Below are 23,485 nucleotides of genomic sequence, written 5' to 3'. Positions count from 1 at the left end.
GAATCCTAAAGATAGATCTATTGGGCCTGACAAACCCCATCCTGACTATGGGATGCTTTAGTACTTCGAGGTTATTTTAAACACACCTGATCTGGTGTACTTCAGAGGGTAAAACATGAATGTTAAGGCTTGTTACCGGGTGCCTACAACTTATAGAATACTTTTAAACACTGGCGAGTGTACGGATATTTATGGAAACTGAAATCTTGTGGCCTATTACTATTACAGAAATGATTGATTATGATAAACTAATGAACTCACCAACCTTTTGGTTGACACTTTAAAGCATGTTTATTCTCAGGTATTAAAAAAATCTTCCGCTGTGCATTAGCTCATTTTAAGGATATTACCTGGAGTCATTCATGACATACTTTGAAAGACGTTGCATTCGAGTTGTTGAGTTCATCAAGATTAATATTGAGTCGATTATAGTTGGATGTAATATGAAATGGTATGCATGCCGTCAATTTTTGATGTAAAGAAAGTTTGTCTTTTAAAAACGAATGCAATGTTTGTAAAACGTATCATATAGATTTTAAATACCTCGCGATGTAATCAACTATTGTGAATCGTTTATAATGTATATGAACGGGTTCTTTCAGTTGGTATCAGAGCGGTGGTCTTAGCGAACCAGGTCTTGCATTAGTGTGTCTAACTGATAGTTGTTAAGATGCATTAGTGAGTCTGGACTTCGACCGTGTCTGCATGTCAAAAGTTTTGTTTATCATTTTTAGTTTGAAATCATCTACTTACCATCCTTAGGAAATTACCTGCTTATCATTCTTAGTCTAGACACGTCTTGCTGCATTGATTGCATGAATAGTTTATAGACAAAATTCATATCTTAGCGTATCTGCTAAATCATATTTTATCGTATCTATTACTGTAAACTTTGCCTGACATATTTCGTAAATTCCTCCGTAATCTATGAAATCTTTTGATCTATATATATAGATATTCTATGTAGTTAGAATACCACCCGATAGCCAGAAAATCATTTCGTATCGAAAAATCCTTTATCAAATCGTACGAAATGGAATTCGTCATCAGTTCAAGTTCCTCGGATTCCGAAATGGAATCCCACTCAAGCTCCGAAAGCAGTGTGACTGGAATGGATCAACCAATCAGTCATCATCTATTCTGGATGAATTGGGGATGGGTTCGTAGCCTCCTTAATCATTGGAGACAAGCAGAAGGCGATCATTTCCATCCACCACATTGCCCTCTTGGCAATGAACCTGAAGCACTTACCTGCGAACCTGTCCGAAACATCATTTTCTCTCTCATTTCCAGAGTATCTCGTCATGATTATATACTACACCAAATTCTAGATCTTATTTATCCGCTCGTCCAAACCGACAATCACCCCGGTGTAATAGAAGAAGTCAACGAGCTTTGCGCTCGGGTAGTGGCTTTGGAGAATATGGTGCAAAGGTTACAAACACCAGCCGCAGCACCAGCAACATAACCAGTACCACCATCAACAACATCAACAGTACCATTACCACCACCAACAACAACCGCATCGCAAACCTCAACTTCACAATCTGTCCCATGAGCATCGACGTCATACGCCCTGTAGATACTAAGGAATACCACAACGATGAAGTATTGATTCATAACTTCATTGGGAAAACATTCTACGATGATTATGTAATTTCTAAAGTTTAGAAATTATCTATCCTAGCCTTAACCATAAATCAAGTGAGTTTAATTTAATATTAACTCATTAAATCTATATTACATCTGAAGAAATATACACATATATTTCTATAAAGACTGTAATAAAATTCTTTTGTACAAAATATTAATTGTGACATTTTTTTTAACGGGTAGGTAATACCCGAGAGGTATATAAATTTACAATTAATATGTTACATTCTTCAAATCCGATTCAGCAAATCATCCATTATACTCCCTAATTTCACAACAATATACATTCTTTTATAGAAATCAAAACAACCATACTCATTCAAAAATCTAATTACATATTCTGATTTTGAAATCGCCGAATTCAATTCAAGTTATAACCGGTATCATCACTCTTAGATTCTTACATCTTTCAAAGCTATACTTTAACTTTAAAACTGTGTTAGAACGTCGTATGTATATTAACAATTATAATCTGTGTTCAAGCCCTTCGAAATACCTGAAGACACTTCAAATAATGAACAATCGAGATGATGATCCAACCACATGTTATCCACAGTTACGTACCTGAAAAACTCTTGAAACCAAAGTCATAATTTAACATGTATCCATGTCAGACCTTTTGGCATTTACTAGCTAAAATAACTTTTCAATCCCTTCTAAAAATAGACGGTTTTGTCACAGCTCCAGCAAACCAACTTCAATTGTTCATTCGAATAAGCCTTATTATAATGATTACCCCTTCATCATTATTACCGGGGAACCTTTCATATCTCGCCACATTAGCAGTAAACTTATTAACAACTTCATTGATCTTTGACTTTCTGAAAAATCTTTATATTTATCAAAACCCCATCATTTACTCATCTGCATCTTGTAACGAGAATTGCCATACGAATCATCGGAAATTAGCAATCAGTATTTTGAAATCTCGCAGCATGTCTACGCCAACAATTATATGTGTCTATCTTCTGGACTTATATACTTTGAATATGAAGTTTCTGAAAAACACCCTAAACTGCGAACTAGTTCTCAAAATACTGATGAAGCAGCAAAAACTATAAACGACCTTAACAGTAAAAAGTTTGATGATAAAGAGTAGTGTGTTGGCAAAGCTCAGAAAAAGAGAAGATTTGGTACTGAAAAATACGGATTGAGCAAACCATGAAGAAGGCTGTGGATAAATCACAAGGACAAAATCTACCTTCAAAGAATCCAAATGATTCCGTGTGTGCTGAAGTCATTATTGAATACCTTGCTCCTGACTCTAAACCCTTACGGACAATATTCTTCATCATCCTCTGATATTAGAAATTTTAAGATATCATCGTATCTTTCATTATAAATATCCTCCATATTTCTGAATATATTTCCATAATTATTCTTATCTGAAATCATTTACCTCTTCGTGCTGTCTGTATTACATCATAAAAGAAACTATTTTAGTTTCTAAATTCTGAAACTTTCGAATTTAAAATAGGAATATTTTTGAAGTAGTGTTGGGAACTGAAGCATGAACTAGTATAATATAATGACACTTTATCAACGTGATTATATTACAGTAAGTCATGCTGAGTTTCTAAATGGAATGTGATGATTCACAGATCATAACGTCATCATGTGCTATGTTACACGACTCTTGTATTCTCTTTAACCTCTAAAATATCAAGAAAATATTTCTTGATGATTCGGCCTTTTCCGAGGTATTCTAGTAATTTGACAAGTCAAGATCGTGCCATTACAATTTCCTTCTTAGAACATTTACAATGTTCATTCCGAAATTCATATATGCGAATTCTGGACCATTACAAGCGGTGCTTAATCGCAAGAAGAAGAAACGAAAGGACAAAACTCCGAAATAGAAATTGGGGTATAAATCGCAGCAAATAAAAGAGAGCATTAATTGGGGATGACAATAATTATAGAAGACAGAAGCAGGGACATCGAAATATAAGGGAAGATATAAAACTCAACAACAACCCAGAAACTATAAACCGTATATATTGATGCATATAGCAATATAAAGATACGGGAGAACTAAAAATACTATAAAACCAAGAGTATAGTAGAAGTAAATAGATTCTTCTGGAGGTAGATGAAAAAGAAGAACGACAGTTATGAAAGTGAGGAGTATATCGAGAATCAGCACTGGATGAAGCATATTGACGAATAATTTTAAAGTAAGAATTGAGGGAGAAAGAATAGAAGGTGTGAATTAAAAGGAAACGAAGGAGGTGGATTTATAGTGAAATATCCGACAGAAAAATCGAGATGAATCATCGCATTAAATCAAAGAGGATCATAATTTCCTTAATCACCGAAGAATCAAATCCTATATAGATTACAAAGATTTTCTTTAATTCGGAGATCAACCGTGATGACGTTAAAAGATAAGACGAATCCCTATTTTCTCATTTCACTCTTTTACGATAGCTTCACTCATACGTTTCGACTAATCGAATTATTTTATCCATATTTTTCAATCATGATAAAACCCTATGAATCAACTTATATTCGTCATAATAACACTCTTATTGTTAGCCATGACGACCTCGATCAAATTTCGGGACGAAATTTCTTTAACGGGTAGGTACTGTGACGACCCGGAAATTTCCGACCAAATTTAAACTTAACCTTTATATGTTTCTGACACGATAAGCAGAATTTGTAATGTTGAATCTCAAAAAGTTTGGAACTACATTCATGTAATCAATTACCCTTTGACCGTGTTCGACGATTCACGAACAATTATGAGTATATAGATATGTATATATAATATATAATATTAACTGAAAACATTAACAAAGTATTAGATATATGATACTTTACATGAACGTATTTGTTTCGATATATTTATCGACAGAATTAAGAGATAATATCAAATGATTGAATTATCAGATACATTATGATATGATTACGGGCCTATGTTATGAGGTCCACTGTGATTTAAGAAATATATTCTTTTTGACAACATTCGAAAAATGGTAAAGTGATTTAAAAATAAGAACAAATGTGTCAATTAACGGGAACTAGACAAGGGTTAGTGGAAATTCCTGTTTAATTTCCAAGGCATGTTTTATAATATTTTCCTCGTGACCTTGATAAGATAACTATGTTAACTTTCATTTTATTTAATATGAAAATAAGAACGTGGAGTGTAAATAACTTAGATGTTGGATATCGACAAGTTAAGTAACTCGACATTTTTCATTAAGATGATTTCATACGTTTATTTAACCTTTAGACTTTATCCCATGCTTCACCAACAGACTGTAATTTAAAAACTTGAAACCTATTATGAATATATATAATTCTACTTTTCTAAAATGTTTTATGATATAACGATTTCCATTATTTTAACCTTTTAACAAAATGATTCTTAAATACATTTAGTTTTGGAAAACAAAATTATCATATTTATTTGATTTAGTTTCAAAAGTACAAAAAAACGTTTTCAGTTTAAAAAGAAATTTATTATTAAAACGTATATATCTTTTATAAATATCTAGAACCACTTTTGACAACTCATTACTTAACCAGTATGATAAAGATAATGATATTTATATTTTATTTTATTAAATATATATAACGATTTAAATTAATATTATATATATTTATACGCGTATTATACGTATATAGTTTTATACTTTTACTATATACTTTAACTTTACCTTTACTTTACTTTTACTTTACTTTAACTTTAATAATTCATACTTTAATAATTCATACTTTAATAATTCATACTTTAATAATTCACACTTTAATAATTCACTTTAATAATTCACTTTAATAATTCATACTTTAATAATTTACTTTAATAATTCACTTTAATAATTCATACTTTAATAATTCACTTTAATAATTCATACTTTAATAATTCACTTTAATAATTCATACTTTAATAATTCACTTTAATAATTCAAAAATCTATTATAAATATATTTGAATAGGTTTCATTATTTCATAGAAACTTGAAAATATATTTCTCTAAACTCTCTCAATTGAATTACATATATATATTTTCTTTGTATTATTTCAAGATATTATTAGTATACATAAAATACTACGACGGAGTTATACTCAGACGATTTCAAAATAAGTTTTCAAACGGGATAGAGCTAAGGAAATTATGAGTTATAGCTATGGAGGTTATGGGTATTGATCGAGGGTATTGCTCGTGAGGTCAACCTAACGTTTATCATTTTCGTTGCGTCTACGTACTTTCCTGCAATATTGAATCACAATATTGATACGTTCGTGAATCCGAGACAAACCCTGCACTTGTTCAGTGCCGTCATATACATAATTGCTACGAAATACAGTATTGTGAGTTTCATTTGCTCCCTTTTTAATTGCTTTTGCAATATATATTTTTGGGCTGAGAATACATGCGCTGTTTTATAAATGTTTTACGAAGTAGGCACAAGTACTAAAACTAATTCTATGTGGGTTTAATCCAGAAATATACCTTTAGCTTGGTAACATTAAACTACTTGTCTATGTACGGTAGGCGCGAATCCTAAAGATAGATCTATTGGGCCTGACAAACCCCATCCTGACTATGGGATGCTTTAGTACTTCGAGGTTATTTTAAACACACCTGATCTGGTGTACTTCAGAGGGTAAAACATGAATGTTAAGGCTTGTTACCGGGTGCCTACAACTTATAGAATACTTTTAAACACTGGCGAGTGTACGGATATTTATGGAAACTGAAATATTGTGGTCTATTACTATTACAGAAATGATTGATTATGATAAACTAATGAACTCACCAACCTTTTGGTTGACACTTTAAAGCATGTTTATTCTCAGGTATTAAAAAAATCTTCCGCTGTGCATTAGCTCATTTTAAGGATATTACCTGGAGTCATTCATGACATACTTTGAAAGACGTTGCATTCGAGTCATTGAGTTCATCAAGATTAATATTGAGTCAATTATAGTTGGATGTAATATGAAATGGTATGCATGCCGTCAATTTTTGATGTAAAGAAAGTTTGTCTTTTAAAAACGAATGCAATGTTTGTAAAACATATCATATAGAGGTCAAATACCTCGCGATGTAATCAACTATTGTGAATCATTTATAATGTATATGAACGGGTTCTTTCATATACTACTGATAAAAGTATATGATATGCATGTTATTGGAAAGCTGGCGAAAAATCAATAACTTTTCATTTAGAAATCGCTTAATTTCGATGAACGAATTAAAAAATATGGACAACTGAAATATGATTAACGTTAATTGGAATTGCTTTTGAATCTGCAATTAATATTTAAACAACTTGTTTATGAGATTGATAAAGTGGATTTTTAAATATTACCAGCCAAGTAAATGAATTCTTACGTAAGGCACGTCTCGTTTTGTTGAACAATTGTCAAAATTGATTGTTTTATCATATTTTAAAGTCTTATAAAAACTATAATTTAATTTTATAAGAATTGGGAAACTATGTGAAATGTTAAAATGTTTCGATTGCCATGATCATTCATCTATAGTATTGAATCAGATTGACTTTTTGAAATGACTTTTGATAACTTTTATATGTCGGTCTCGAGCATTAGGATTGTGATACACTATGACCTGACCTAGCTTGTTAGACATTTATTGACCAACATATGTTCTCTAGGTTGAGATCTACGGTTATTTGATATTTCGAGTTTAGGTAACAATCCGGTGAATTACTTTATGTGCTGCTAAGGTGAGTTTATAGATCCCTTTTTAAATGCTTTTGCAATCTATATTTTTGCGCTGAGAATACATGCACTTTATTTTAAATGCAATGGATACAAGTACATACTAAATTCTACACTGAGTTTGAACCGAAAATCCCTTAGCTTTGGTAACTAGTAACTGCCGGTTATAAGAACTGGTGGGCGCAAGTAGTTGTATATGGATCCATAGGGCTTGACATCCCCGTCTATTCCAGGTATAGAAACCCTAGCCTGAACTATAAAACAGACGTATGCTATTTGAGTTTAGTACACGTTGGTTTGCGTGTATTGTACATGTTGGTTGCATGTATGTTAAAACAGGGGTACTTATTATACATACGTTAAAGTTTAGTTACCAGGGTACTCAATCTTGTAGAATATTTTGATAAACATTTCTGGATGAAACAACTGAAATCTTGTAATCCATCTTGATATACAGATTTTGCGCAACAATAAAACTATGAACTCACCAACCTTTGTGTTGACACTTTTAAGCATGTTTATTCTCAGGTTCCTAGAAGTCTTCCACTGTTTGCTTATATGTTATACAAGCTATGTGCATGGAGTCATACATGCTTTATTCGAGAATACGTTGCATTCACATAACCATTACCATGTATCTTATTTTGACTGCATTTTCAACGGAAGTATTATTGTAAACTATTATTTACGGTGATTATCTATATGTAGAAATAATCAAATGTCGAAAAACTTGGATTTAAATATTCATTTATGGTGTGCCTTTTCAAAAGAATGCAATGTTTATAAAACGTATCATATAGAGGTCAAATACCTCGCAATGAAATCGATGAATGACGTATTCGTCCATATAGATTTGGAGCAATCATCACAGTTGGTATCAGAGCGTTGGTCCTTGCGAACCAGGTCTTGCATGAGTGTGTCTAACTGATAGTTGTTAGGATGCATTAGTAAGTCTGGACTTCGACCGTGTCTGCATGTCAAAAGTTTTGCTTATCATTTCTTGTCGGAAATTACCTGCTTATCATTCTTAGTCTAGACACATTTTACTGCATTGATTGCATGAATAATGTATAGAAAAAAATTCACATCTTAGCATATCTGTTACTGTAAACTTTATCTGACAGTTTTTGAAAGTTCCTCCGTAATTTGCGGGATCCCTTGTACTATATATAGGTATTCTATGTAATTAGAATATCATCAGATATCCAAAAATCATTTCATATCAAAAATCCTTTATCTAACCGTGTAAGATGAATTCCGCATCTAGTTCGAATTCCTCAGATTCCGACAAGTATTCCGATATGGAATTCTACCTGAGCTCCGAAAGCAGCGTAACCAGAATGGATCAACCAATTAGCCATCATCTATTCTGGATGAATTGGGGATGTGTTCGTAGTTGACTTAACCAAAGGAGACAAGAAGAAGGCGATCCCTTCCATCCACCAAATTTCCCTCTTGGCGAAGAACCTGAAGCACTTACCGGCAAACCTGTTCGAAACACCATTTTCTCTCTCATTTCCAGAGTATCTCGTCACGATTATATACTATCTCAAATTCTGAATCTTATTCATCTGCTCGTCCAAACCGACAATTATCCCGGTGTAATAGAAGAAGTCAACGAGCTTCGCTCTCGAGTAGTGACTTTAGAGAACATGATGCGCAACTTGCAGGCATCACAGGCACCACCAGCATCAGTAGCAACAGTACCATCGACAACAACACCAACAGTACCATTACCACCACCAACAACATCCGCATCACAAGTCTCAACATCACAATCCATCCCACGAGCATCAACGTCATACACACCATAGACACCAAGGAATATCACCAACACCAGCAACACCTGTAGCACCACCAGCTCCACCAGCTCCATAACCACCGACGATATCGACACCACAATCACCAATGGGTATATTGTAATAATGAGTTATGAAGTAGTAACTTATTATTTCCAAAGAATTTATATATTATATATATATATATATATAAATTTTGAAACCATAATATATCTTTTCGTACTAAAGCTATTACGTATGAATTTTAAGGGGTAAATATTACTCGGTTAATTCATACTACTAAAATGCTATGATGTACATCCTTCGTTAACAACTTAACCTTCATTAACTACAATCTCTGTTTCAACTCAATGAATTCCATTTCATAATAAACCAAGTGTATTATTCAATTACATAATTGATTTTACATTTTCATTTTCGATGTACTCAAGACTTTCTAGAAAACATCATCTGTGCCTTGTAAGGTTCACAAAAATTCCACGAGCACCAACATCCTTCACCGAGGAATATCAATAAGAATAAATAATGAAGTATTGATTTCATTAGTGAAATACTCCGCGAAGATTATATAATCTCTAATGTTTTAGAGATTATTCATTTCTAATTCAAGCCAAAAATCAAATGAGCTTAATATGATATTAACTCATTAAATCTATATTACATCTGAAGAAATATACATACATATATTTTCATAAAGACTGCAATAAAAATTCTTTTGTACAAAATATTACTTGTGAAATCTTTAACGGGTAGGTAATACCCGGAAAATATATAAGTTCACAATTAATATGTTACACTGTACATTCTTCAACTTTGATTCAAAAATTATTAACTATGCTCACAACGATATACAATCGTTTCCATACAAATTCAATTACATATTCTGACAGAACAGAATCCAAGTCAAGATTTAACAAGTGACATCATTCTTAGATCTCTACATCTTTCAAAGCTATACTTTGACTTCACAACTGTGCAAGATCCTTTAGCATTATTATTACCGAAAATAACCTTGCAATTCCTTTTCAAAGTATCCAGTTTTACCACACTTCCAACCAGTCAACTTCGACTTTTTAGATTAGCCTTATTATAACCTTGACATATACGTTCTTATTACCGGGAAACCTTTTATCTCCCACCACATTAGCAGTAAATTTACCAACAACTTCATTGATCCTTGACCTTCCAAAAAATCATTATACTCATTGAAACCCTATCATGCACTCATCCACATCTTGTAACAATAATTACCATACCAACTACCGGGAATTAGCAATCAGTATTTTGAATTTCTCAGCAATTCTACACCAACAGTTATATATATACATATAATGTCTATCTCCTAGACTTACTTACTTCGAATGTGAAGTTTCTGAAAAACACCCCAAACTGCTAAACTAGTTCTCCAAATTTTGGAAAAATGCTGATGAAGCAGCAAAAATTGTAAAAGACTTTAATAGTCGAAAGTTTGATGATAAAGAGTAGTGTCTTGAAAAATCTCAGAAAATAAGAAAATTTGGTACTGAAAAATGGATTGAGAAAACCATGAAGGAGGCTGTGGACAAATCACAAAGACAAAATCTACCTTCAAAGAATTCAAATGATTCAGTATCTGCTAAAGTCATAAATGAATACCTTGCTCCTGACTCTAAACCTTTACGAACAAATCTTCTTCATCATTCTTCGATATTAGAAATTCTAAGATATCATCATATCTTTTATTATAAATATCTTCGATATCTCTGAAGATATCTTCATAACTATTATTATCCGAAATTATTTATCTCTTCGCGCTATCAGTGTTACATCATAAAAGAAACTATTTTAGTTTCTAAATTCTGAAAATTTTGAAAAATGGATGTTTTGAAGTAGTGTTGGGAATTGAAGCATGAGTTAGTATAATATAATGACACTTGATCAACGTGATTATATTACAGTAAGTCATGCTGAGTTTTTAATGGAACATGATGATTCACAGATCATACCATCATCATGTGCCATGTTACACGACTCTTACATTCTATCTAATCTCTAAACATATCAAGAACATATTCTTTTGATAGTTCTATCTCTTCCTTTGAATTCTGGTAATTTGACAAATCAAGATCGTACTATTACCATTTCTTTCTTAGAACATTGGTTATGTTCATCCGAAACTTCATACCTATGAATTCTGGATCATTATCCGCTTGACTTAAGGTCGGGAAGAGAAAACAATAACACAAAGCTTCGAAATATAAATAGGAGTATAAATGATAGCAAATAGAAGAGATCATTAACCGTAGATGTCAATAATTATGGAAAGACAAATGCAAGGAAGGATTATGAAAACAACTACCCCAAGAGCGAAGTAGAAGTAAACAAATTCCTCCGGTAGGAGTTGGAATAGAAGGATGATTGTAGTGATAGTCAGAATGAGATCAAGGATCAGAACTGGATGAAGCATTTTCGCAATCTTTTGGAAGTATGAAATGAGGAAGAAGATGTAGGAATGGTGAAAATAATGAAATAGAAGTGGTCAATTTATAGCGAAATATCGGACACAGCAATCGAGGCAGATTACGCGTTTAATCAAAGAAAATCCTAATTTTCGCAATTTCCAAAGAATCAAACCTTATTGAGATTATGAAATTTTCTATTCCATAGATTCCGGAAATCAATCGTTAATACGTCAAAAGTTAAGACGAATCTCTATTCCTTCATTTCACTCTTTTATGATAACTTCTCTCATACGCTTCGAGTAATTGGATTGTTTTATCCATATTATTCAATGGTGATAAAACTCTATTTATTGACTCATATACGTCATGAAAACATTTTTATTGTTAGCCATGACGACCTCACTCAAATTTCGGGACGAAATTTCTTTAACAGGTAGGTACTGTGACGACCGGGAAATTTCTGACCAAATTTAAACTTAATCTTTGTATGATTAACGTTTTCGACACGATAAGCAAAGTCTGTAAAACTGAATCTCAATATTTTGAACTACTTTCATATGTTCAAATACCCTTCGTTTGTTCTCGACGAATCGCGAACAATTATATGTAAATAGATACATATATGCACTATAACTTGAAAACGTTAACAAAGTATTAAGTATATCATACTGTGCATTAAACTTATTGGTTTAAATATCTATTTGGATATATACGATAAGTTAGAATATTGTTGTTAAGAATTAATTATATGAATAACTCGCGACGTGTTTTTAAAACGTGTTTATGAATATTGAATATATATTAATTTGGTTATAAAATGTTTGATAAAACTAATATATTAGTAAATAACGAGAAGATGATTTATAGAAGTAAATGACCAAAATACTCGGATGTATAAGTTATATTCCGAGTGGTATAGTTTATGGATAATTTAAGTCTATATTTTGACAAAGGTACGAGTCACGAAACGTAAAGTGCAAGATTTTAAAGCGTACGAAGTAACGTCCGAGAAACCGGAATCGGGACATAAGTCGAGCGTAAACGTACAAGTTAACGGAGCTAAATTTACAAGCCAACTCTACTCGAGAATATAATATAATATATAAATAATTATATAAATTAAATATATTATATATACATATTATATAAAAATATGTCGACGAGCTAAAAGTTAAACAAAAATGAGCTGGACAGAAGTGCCATGCGATCGCATGGGCTTATGCCTTCTGTAGTGACCCGAACTTTTCCATGTTTATATATATTAATTGAGATTGATATTTACATGATTAAATGTTTCCAAAATGTTAAGCAATCAAACTTGTTAAGACTCGATTAATTGAAATATGTTTCATATAGACAATTGACCACCCAAGTTGACCGGTGATTCACGAACGTTAAAACTTGTAAAAACTATATGATGACATATATATGGATATATATATAGTTAACATGATACTATAATAAGTAAATATATCATTAAGTATATTAACAATGAACTACATACGTAAAAACAAGACTACTAACTTAATGATTTTTAAACGAGACATATATGTAACCATTATCGTTGTAAAGACATTTAATGTATATATATATATCATATTAAGAGATATTCATACATGATAATATCATGATAATATAATAATTTAAAATCTCATTTGATATTATAAACATTGTGTTAACAACATTTAACAAGATCGTTAACCTAAAGGTTTCAAAACAACACTTACATGTAACGACTAACGATGACTTAACGACTTAGTTAAAATGTATATACATGTAGTGTTTTAATATGTATTTATACACTTTTGAAAGACTTCAATACACTTATCAAAATACTTCTACTTAACAAAAATGCTTACAATTACATCCTCGTTCAGTTTCATCAACAATTCTACTCGTATGCACCCGTATTCGTACTCGTACAATACACAGCTTTTAGATGTATGTACTATTGGTATATACACTCCAATGATCAGCTCTTAGCAGCCCATGTGAGTCACCTAACACATGTGGGAACCATCATTTGGCAACTAGCATGAAATATCTCATAAAATTACAAAAATATGAGTAATCATTCATGACTTATTTACATGAAAACAAAATTACATATCCTTTATATCTAATCCATACACCAACGACCAAAAACACCTACAAACACTTTCATTCTTCAATTTTCTTCATCTAATTGATCTCTCTCAAGTTCTATCTTCAAGTTCTAAGTGTTCTTCATAAATTCTACAAGTTCTAGTTACATAAAATCAAGAATACTTTCAAGTTTACTAGCTCACTTCCAATCTTGTAAGGTGATCATCCAACCTCAAGAAATCTTTGTTTCTTACAGTAGGTTATCATTCTAATACAAGGTAATAATCATATTCAAACTTTGGTTCAATTTCTATAACTATAACAATCTTATTTCAAGTGATGATCTTACTTGAACTTGTTTTCGTGTCATGATTCTGCTTCAAGAACTTTGAGCCATCCAAGGATCTGTTGAAGCTAGATCCATTTTTATATTTTCCAGTAGGTTTATCCAAGGAACTTAAGGTAGTAATGATGTTCATAACATCATTCGATTCATACATATAAAGCTATCTTATTCGAAGGTTTAAACTTGTAATCACTAGAACATAGTTTAGTTAATTCTAAACTTGTTCGCAAACAAAAGTTAATCCTTCTAAATTGACTTTTAAAATTATCTACACACATGTTCTATATCTATATGATATGCTAACTTAATGATTTAAAACCTGGAAACACGAAAAACACCGTAAAACCGGATTTACGCCGTCGTAGTAACACCGCGGGCTGTTTTGGGTTAGTTAATTAAAAACTATGATAAACTTTGATTTAAAAGTTGTTATTCTGAGAAAATGATTTTTATTATGAACATGAAACTATATCCAAAAATTATGGTTAAACTCAAAGTGGATGTATGTTTTCTAAAATGGTCATCTAGACGTCGTTCTTTCGACTGAAATGACTACCTTTACAAAAACGACTTGTAACTTATTTTTCTGACTATAAACCTATATTTTCTGTTTAGATTCATAAAATAGAGTTCAATATGAAACCATAGCAATTTGATTCACTCAAAACGGATTTAAAATGAAGAAGTTATGGGTAAAACAAGATTGGATAATTTTTCTCATTTTAGCTACGTGAAAATTGGTAACAAATCTATTCCAACCATAACTTAATCAACTTGTATTGTATATTATGTAATCTTGAGATACCATAGACACGTATACAATGTTTCGACCTATCATGTCGACACATCTATATATATTTCGGAACAACCATAGACACTCTATATGTGAATGTTGGAGTTAGCTATACAGGGTTGAGGTTGATTCCAAAATATATATAGTTTGAGTTGTGATCAATACTGAGATACGTATACACTGGGTCGTGGATTGATTCAAGATAATATTTATCGATTTATTTCTGTACATCTAACTGTGGACAACTAGTTGTAGGTTACTAACGAGGACAGCTGACTTAATAAACTTAAAACATCAAAATATATTAAAAGTGTTGTAAATATATTTTAAACATACTTTGATATATATGTATATATTGTTATAGGTTCGTGAATCAAACAGTGGCCAAGTCTTACTTCCCGACGAAGTAAAAATCTGTGAAAGTGAGTTTCATTTGCCTTTTTACCCTTTATATTTTTGGGACTGAGAATACATGCGCTTTTATAAATGTTTGACGAAATAGACACAAGTAATTGAAACTACATTCTATGGTTGAATTATCGAAATCGAATATGCCCCTTTTTATTAAAGTCTGGTAATCTAAGAATTAGGGAACAGACACCCTAATTGACGCGAATCCTAAAGATAGATCTATTGGGCCTAACAAACCCCATCCAAAGTACCGGATGCTTTAGTACTTCGAAATTTATATCATATCCGAAGGGTGTCCCGGAATGATGGGGATATTCTTATATATATGCATCTTGTTAATGTCGGTTACCAGGTGTTCACCATATGAATGATTTTTATCTCTATGTATGGGATGTGTATTGAAATATGAAATTTTGTGGTCTATTGTTACGATTTGATATATATAGGTTAAACCTATAACTCACCAACATTTTTGTTGACGTTTAAAGCATGTTTATTCTCAGGTGAATACTAAGAGCTTCCGCTGTTGCATACTAAAATAAGGACAAGATTTGGAGTCCATGTTTGTATGATATTGTGTAAAAACTGCATTCAAGAAACTGATTTCGATGTAACATATTTGTATTGTAAACCATTATGTAATGGTCGTGTGTAAACAGGATATTTTAGATTATCATTATTTGATAATCTACGTAAAGCTTTTTAAACCTTTATTTATGAAATAAAGGTTATGGTTTGTTTTAAAAATGAATGCAGTCTTTGAAAAACGTCTCATATAGAGGTCAAAACCTCGCAACGAAATCAATTAATATGAAACGTTTTTAATCAATAAGAACGGGACATTTCAGTTGGTATCCGAGCGTTGGTCTTAGAGAACCAGAAAATTTGCATTAGTGTGTCTTATCGAGTTTGTTAGGATGCATTAGTGAGTCTGGACTTCGACCGTGTTTTCTTTAAAAATGATTGCTTAACATTTTTGTTGGAAACTATATATTTTTAATATATGAATATTATGTGATATATTAATCTCTTAACGTGTTTGATATTATGTGATAGATGTCTACCTCTAGAACAAGTCCCATTGACTCACCTAATAATAATGAAGAGTCAAATGTAAATTGGAATGATTCGTGGACTGATTCACAAGTTCTGGAAGAGGAACCGGAAGAAGAGTCGGAACCGGAAGAAGAATCGGAACCGGAAGAAGAATCGGAACCGGAAGAAGAAATAGAACCGGAGGGGGAAATAATAAAACGGTTAAGTAAAAGAGAATCCTCAACTAACCGACCAAGGTTAATTATGGTCAATGGTGTTTCCGCCAAGGAAGCAAAATATTGGGAGGATTACCAATTCTCCGATGAATCGGATCCCGACGAGAATTCCGATGATGTTATAGAAATTACCCCAACTGAATTTAAAAAGGCAAAAGAAAATAATAAGGGAAAGGGCAAAAAAATAGAGAAATCTAATTCCAACCCCGATGAACTTTATATGTATCGTCAACCCCCGAAGTCCTTAAGTTGTAACAATGACCCGGGAACCTCTAAACCACCAGGTTTTTCTAAACCAATGTGGACAACGACGGCTCGTATTAGGGGAACATCATATATCCCTAGAAACTTGGCAAAACTAACCAAAACCGAACAAGAAGAAACGAGCGAGTCAGAATAAGATAGTTGTATTCGTGTGGTGTAATATATGTAATATAGTGTGCTTATGCTTTATGATATATATTGCTTGTATTAATAAGTATTTTTTTATGAATCTAACTCTTGTCTATTTTACAGTATAAAAACACAAAATGGATAGACAACCCAATATTTTAAGAGACCTACCCGGAGACATGATTGATGAAATCTTGTCTAGAGTCGGTCAGAATTCCTCAGCACAACTATTTAAGGCTAGATCAGTTTGTAAGACATTCGAAGAACGTTCCAAGAATGCCTTGGTTTATAAAATGCTTTTGTTCAAAAGATGGGGGATATCACATTGGGAAATCCATAAGTTACGATGTGTTTACTTTGACGTATATATTGCGGGGAACCCAAATGCTATTTTACGCAACGGGTTAAGAAATTATTTTGACTCAGTATATCCGAATATAGGACTTCGTGATTTAGAAAAAGCGGCTAACATGCAACATAAAGAAGCATGTTATGCTTACGGGTTAGTAATGTTCGCTTCTCACCAAAGTGAGAACAAGAACATTGGGCTACAACTATTAAACAAAACGTTCCCACAAGTGACGGAGTCGGTAATTGGGGTAAGAAATGAGGTTTTTAGGTTATTACGAGACTGTTGGTCATTACGTAACCCTCGTCCCTTTGATGACGTTACAACACGCTATCTTATCAATGGCCATAACGGTTATGTTCCACAAGACCAAGGATGGGAAGTAGTCCTAGTAAAACCAGAATGCATGACTTGTTTCTGGACGTATGAATTACGTGTCTTTATTGCCTTTGCTGAACGACTTGTGTACTAGCTAGAATTATCTTCACAACTATCTTGTATCAAAGTTATTGTGTGCTATATTTCATGCTTTATGTAAAATAAGCGGTATTGTAAGTTTGTAAAATATTGTATAAAAGTTTGAACGCGAAATATTATTACAATCAGTTTTTCATATAGAATTGTAGTAGTTGAATTGTATATTAGCTACTAAGTATGAACTTAATGGGTAGGTACTACCCGAATTTAAACTTATAAAACGCTAATATGAAGAAAAAGCTTTTATAAATGAGTTCATATTATGCTACGAAATACTATTAACTACTCTTAATATTCTGTATGATTAACTTGTTCCATTTGACTATTTTGAAGAAAATGGCACCGACTACTCGACACACCGTGAATATGAATGAAGAGGAATTCCGTACTTTTCTAGCTTCAAACATAGCCGCAGTACAGGCTGCGCTACATACCAACAATAACCTTGGATCTGGCAGTACAGGAAATCGTGTAGGATGCACCTACAAAGAATTCACTGCCTGCAAACCTTTGGAATTTGATGGAACCGAAGGACCGATCGGATTGAAACGGTGGACCGAGAAGGTCGAATCGGTGTTTGCCATAAGTAAGTGTACTGAAGAGGATAAAGTGAAGTACGCTACGCATACCTTCACAGGTTCTGCGTTAACATTGTGGAATACCTATCTAGAGCAAGTGGGACAAGATGATGCGTACGCACTACCGTGGTCAGCATTCAAGCACTTGATGAATACTAAAATAAGGACAAGATTTGGAGTCCATGTTTGTATGATATTGTGTAAAAACTTCATTCAAGAAACTGATTTCGATGTAACATATTTGTATTGTAAACCATTATGTAATGGTCGTGTGTAAACAGGATATTTTAGATTATCATTATTTGATAATCTACGTAAAGCTTTTTAAACCTTTATTTATGAAATAAAGGTTATGGTTTGTTTTAAAAATGAATGCAGTCTTTGAAAAACGTCTCATATAGAGGTCAAAACCTCGCAACGAAATCAATTAATATGGAACGTTTTTAATCAATAAGAACGGGACATTTCACCTTCCCAGCCATGCGATCGCATGGAAGGCTGGGACAGGCGGGGTTCTATGAATTGGTTCGAGTTTGGTTCAGTTTACACACACATACACGATACATCTCACTCTCTCTGATATTTATATTTATATTATTATTTATATTATTATTATAAAGATTAATAAAATTATTAATCTTATTAATATTAATATTATTAGTATTATTATTATTAAGTAGTATACATAAAATACTACGACAAGGTCATGAGCGTGTCACTTTCAAAATGGGTTTTCGAGCTGGATAAAGCTAAGGAAACTATGGGTTATAGCTATGGAAGTTATGGGTAATGTTCATGGGTATTGTTCACAAGTTAAACCTAGTGTTTATCATCTCTTTTGCGTCTACGTACTTTCCTTCAATATTGAATCACAATATTGATACGTGAGCATTCATATCTTATCTTTTATATATTAATAGTGTATCCATGTCTAGTGCTCGAGTATATATGTTTATGCATGCTTATATGCTGTAATTTTGTCATTTGATAGTTTGTGATGAAACACGAATTTAATACATATACTACTGATAAAAGTATATGATATGCATGTTATTGGAAAGCTGGCGAAAAATCAATAACTTTTCATTTAGAAATCGCTTAATTTCGATGAACGAATTAAAAAATATGGACAGCTAAAATATGATTAACGTTAATTGGAATTGCTTTTGAATCTGCAATTAATATTTAAACAACTTGTTTATGAGATTGATAAAGTGGATTTTTAAATATTACCAGCCAAGTAAATGAATTCTTACATAAGGCATGTCTCGTTTTGTTGAACAATTTTTAAAATTGATTGTTTTATCATATTTTAAAGTCTTATAAAAACTATAGTTTAATTTTACAAGAATTGGGAAACTATGTGAAATGTTAAAATGTTTCGATTGCCATGATCATTCATCTATAGTATTGAATCAGATTGACTTTTTGAAATGACTTTTGATAACTTTTGTATGTCGGTCTCGAGCACTATGACCGTGATACACTATGACCTGACCTAGCTTGTTAGACATTTATTGACCAACATATGTTCTCTAGGTTGAGATCTACGGTTATTTGATATTCTGAGTTTCGGTCACATTCCGGTGAATTACTTTATGTGCTGCTAAGGTGAGTTTATAGATCCTTTTTTAAATGCTTTTACAATCTATATTTTTGGGCTGAGAATACATGCACTTTATTTTAAACGCAATGGATACAAGTACATACTAAATTCTACACTGAGTTTGAACCGAAAATCCCTTAGTTTTGGTAACTAGTAACTGCCGGTTATAAGAACTGGTGGGCGCGAGTAGTTATATATGGATCCATAGGGCTTGACATCCCCGTCTGTTCTAGGTATAGAAACCCTAGTCTGAACTATAAAACAGACGTATGCTATTTGAGTTTAGTACACGTTGGTTTGCGTGTATTGTACATGTTGGTTGCATGTATGTTAAAATAGGGGTACTTATTATATATACGTTAAAGTTTAGTTACCAGGGTGCTCAATCTTGCATAATATTTTGATAAACGTTTCTGGATGAAACAACTGAAATCTTGTGATCCACCTTGATATACAGATTATGCGCAACAATAAAACTATGAACTCATCAACCTTTGTGTTGACACTTTTAAGTATGTTTATTCTCAGGTTCCTAGAAGTCTTCCGCTGTTTGCTTATATGTTATACAAGCTATGTGTATGGAGTCATACATGCTTTATTCGAGAAAACGTTGCATTCACAAAACCATCACCATGTATCTTATTTTGACTGCATTGTTAACAGAAGTATTATTATAAACTATTATTTACGGTGATTGTCTATATGTAGAAATCATCAGATGTCGAAAACCTTGGATTTAAATATTCATTTATGGTGTGCCTTTTCAAAAGAATGCAATATTTGTAAAACGTATCATATAGAGGTCAAATACCTCGCAATGAAATCGATGAATGACGTATTCGTCCATATGGATTTGGAGCGATCGTCACAGTGATGAACCTGAAGCACTTACCGGCGAACCAGTCCGAAACACCATTTTCACCCTTATTTCACAACGATTATATGATATACCAAATTCTTAACCTTATTCATCCGCTCGTTCCGACCGACAATTATCCTGGAGTAATGGAAGAAGTCAACGAGCTTCGCGCTCGAGTAATCAATTTGGAAAACATGGTGCAAAACCTACCAGCTTCAGCAACAACACCGGCAACACTAGTACCACCAACAACAACATCCATAGCACAAGCCTCAACACTACACGCCTCAAACTCATAGTATGTACCTCCAGCATAATCATCATACTACATGATGTCCTACATCGATTATCTTCGTTCTACATGACATTCTACATCATTTATCTTCGTTCGACATGGCGATTATGTAATCTCTAATGTTTTAGAGATTATATATTCATGTTCTAACGGTAAATCAAATGAGTTTAATATCATATTAACTCATTAAATCCATGATTACATCTGAAGAAAATATATATGTATATATGTTTTCATAGAGATTGTAATTAATTTTTTTTTTGTACAAACTGTTAATGGTGAAAATATTTTAACGGGTAGGTAATACCCGAGGAATATTTAAATTTCACATTAATAAGTTACATTGTACATTCTTCGAATCTGATTCAATGATCATTTATTATTCTACTTACATCCACAGATAAATGAATCCGTTCCCGCAGAATAACCATTTTTCATTCAATTTCATATTTGGATTTTGACTTATCAGAATCCAACAAGTGGCATAATGAAGAAAACATTTGACAAAATAAAATTTGTTAGAAACAAACAAATTAACTATGAGAAATTTTGTTAATAATCCGCGCTAACAAAATCCTAGCTAACTGTTCCTAGCTAACTGTTAATTCCTTATTACATTTATTTATCGCAATTTATTTATCACAATTTTAATTCTCGCAATTTTATTTATCTTCATTTAATTTCTGTTATTTATTTTACGCACTTTAAATATCGTCGTATAAATCGGGACACATATACAATGTTTTGACATATCATATCGACGTCACACACACACACACACACACATATATATATATATATATATATATATATATATATATATATATATATATATATATATATATATATATATATATTATTTGAAATAACCATAGACACTCCATATGCGGTAATGCTCGAGTTAGCTATACAGGGTTGAGGTTGATTCTAAAAAATATATATACTTTGAGTTGTGATCGAGTCTGAGACATGTATACAATGGGTCACGATACGTATTAATTAATTCGAATATTATATATTAAACTATCTATGAATTATTGAATTACTAACTGTGGACTACCAACATTGGACAATTAAAATAAATTAAAATATTGATTATAACATATGAAACTAAACATTTCTTCAAGTTTGCCACTTGATTTCATCTTAAACTTCATTTGTATCTTGACGATTACAATCCGCATTCAAACCTTTCATAATTCTTGGAAACACCTCCATCGAGATGATGAACCAACCGCACTTCATCTATGGAAGAAAAGATTGATGCATATAGTTATGCACCTGAAAACACTCGGAACCTGAATAAACGTTTAACACGTATCTGTGCTAGCTCCCTTGGCATTGTTATTACCGTAAATAACATTGCAATTCTTTTTCAAATTAGCCAATTTTGTCACAGCTCCAACAAATCAACTTCGATTGTTCATTTCGAATTAACCTTATTATTGTGACGACCCGGAAATTTACGACCAAATTTAAACTTATTCTTTATAAGGTTTCGACATGATAAGCAAAGTCTGTTAGGTTGAGTCTCAAAAATTTTGAACTGTTTCAATTACCCTTCGACTGTTCTCGACGATTCACGAACAACTATTTGTAAATAGATACATATATATTTAAAAATATAAATATATATATATTAATTCGAAATATAAATTGAAATATTATATTATTTAGTTATTAGAATTAATTTTGTAAAATAAAATAATATAAGATATAATAATCTTTATTATAAAAATGAGTCTTTATATAGATATAAAAATTTATTGAATACATTTATTAATCAATTGTGATACTCGGTTGACGTATCGTTAGTGCTCATATAGATCTAATACGAAATTATGAAGATTTAAAATGAAAGTTGAATCGTAAATTGATTACGAATATTTTAGGTTTAATAGAAATATTTTTTCCTTTTTAGTTTAAATTATAATACTCTGTACATATTATTTGGAACTAAAAATAAATATTAGACGCACCCTTTTGATCGGGTTTCAAACATTTAATGACCAAAATAAATAAATATAGTTAATTTAAAAATTGGGGATTATTCGGAAGACTTTTAGATAATAACTGTTTAGCAGTGAACCACGAATTAATACCCGTGTTATAGTGTCGGCAGAATAATTGTATTCATGTCACGAGATGTTTACTATTTCAATTGATAATTGCTTTATCATGTTTATATCTTTACATATAAAAGTGATACATAAGGATATGCATATACTTAATCTATTTTTTTTCTTCTCCGACAACCAACATCACCGGTCACCACTTCATCATCCGCCACCAACCACCGTGAACCACCACCCTCCCTCATGCTCTCCATCTCCCTCTCTTCGTGAACCACCTCTAATCTCCACCTTCTGCATATTTTTTTTTCGTACACCCACATCAATCAAACCATCGTTGTCACCTTGAATCATCAC

This window comes from Rutidosis leptorrhynchoides, chromosome 2, assembly GCF_046630445.1.
Source record: "Rutidosis leptorrhynchoides isolate AG116_Rl617_1_P2 chromosome 2, CSIRO_AGI_Rlap_v1, whole genome shotgun sequence".
NCBI lineage: Eukaryota > Viridiplantae > Streptophyta > Magnoliopsida > Asterales > Asteraceae > Rutidosis > Rutidosis leptorrhynchoides.
This window is presented reverse-complemented; position numbering follows the sequence as displayed.